Genomic DNA, 1501 nt, shown 5'->3' on the forward strand with positions numbered 1-1501 from the left:
ATCTTAGAGGAAACCGTTCCTGCTAAAAGAAGTTTAGGAGACAATGGTGGAATAGAAGTATTAGATTTCATTGAAGGCATGAAACGTGTTAGGTTGGCATAGAAACCACAAACAAATAGCTATGAGTTCATGAAGTATACCAAGATTCCCTAGTTAAGTCAAACTTCACCCTTAGACATAGCCCTCACAAGTTAGATATAGCCTGTACGTGTGTGTTTTTGTACATGTGTATACTTTCACGTGTGTGTCCCTATGTGTGCATGTATGTGGGTGCCAGGGAGTAGTGTTAGATTTTTTTTTTAATTTTGTAATTCTATTTATTTACAGAAAACTTAGTGTATATATAAAACCCAATTTAGTGGTGAGTTCTTTAGCCTTTGCCTTTTCCAGCTTGGCAATGTGAGCCACAGAATTAGGACCCAGGATGTTGCCTCCCCAGTGGCAACGGATCTCGTCATATCTGTCATTATAATTGGTCCTAATAGCTTCCTCCAGCTTAGCCAGAGCACCCCTGTCTTCCAAGTTAACCTGTGTGAAGCTAACAGTGGTGCATGTTTTCCTGTGGACCAGGTGCCCCAACCTGGCCTTTCCCTTGATGATGCAGTAGGGCACCCCCATCTTTTGACACAGGGCACACGGAAAAACCACCAGCTCGATAGGGTCTACATCGTGGGTATTCACCACCAGCTGAGCCTTCTTGATCTTCACCAAGGTGGCGACTGTAGTGACTCCTGTTCGGAGGACAGGTGGTCTCTTAGTTAGGACATCCCCTTTGCCAGCAGCTTTCTTCTCAGCACGGCCAATAGACTTTGCTTCTTCTCTTGCTTTGTCTCTGGCCTGTACTTGTGGGCAAGCTTAAGCAGCTGAGTAGCTGTCTGCCTGTCCAGGGCCTGGGTGAACTGGTTAATGACAGGAGGGACTTTGAGCCGCTTGTAGAGGATGGCTCTTTGCCGCTGCAGCCTGATGTAGTGGGGGCATTTGACGAAGCGTGTTAGATCTCTTTTGGGTTGGATGTCCTGTCCAGTGCCGAAGTTCTTGGGCCTCTTCTCAAACAGAGGGTTGACCACCTTCTTGGCCTCCTGCCTCTTGACGACAGCAGGAGCTGGGGCCACCTTCTTCCCCTTGGCCTTCTTCCCTTTGGGCATCTTGTTGGGCTGGTGGAGAGAGGATGTTAGATATTTTCAACAATTGCTCTTCTCTTTATTTTTATGTGAGGCAGGGGCTCTCACTGAACCTGGGGCTCACTGACTGTCTAGGCCGACTGACTGGGACCTTCCGGTTTTCTTTCCCCTTGTTCTGAGGTTATACATAGTTACAGACACCCAACTTTTTATGTGTGTTCTGGGGATTGAACTGAGCCCCCTACTTTACTGAGACAGCCGTCTCCTTAGTCCAGAGTTAAACATGTTTAGTAGGAAGTCTGTAATTGTAATAAATCTTCCTCTTGTGGCATCTTGATTTGTTTTTCTGATAACTTTGTAAAAGCTCCCCCCCTTAAAGA

General features: G+C 46.4%; 1 pseudogene; it reads right to left on the reverse strand.

Annotated features, from left to right (window-relative positions):
* Positions 1-321: 321 nt before the first annotated feature.
* LOC110324701 lies at positions 322-1151 on the reverse strand (annotated as a pseudogene).
* Positions 1152-1501: the final 350 nt, after the last annotated feature.

Source organism: Mus pahari, chromosome 7 (assembly GCF_900095145.1).
Source record: "Mus pahari chromosome 7, PAHARI_EIJ_v1.1, whole genome shotgun sequence".
In the NCBI taxonomy this organism is placed as follows: Eukaryota; Metazoa; Chordata; class Mammalia; order Rodentia; family Muridae; genus Mus; species Mus pahari.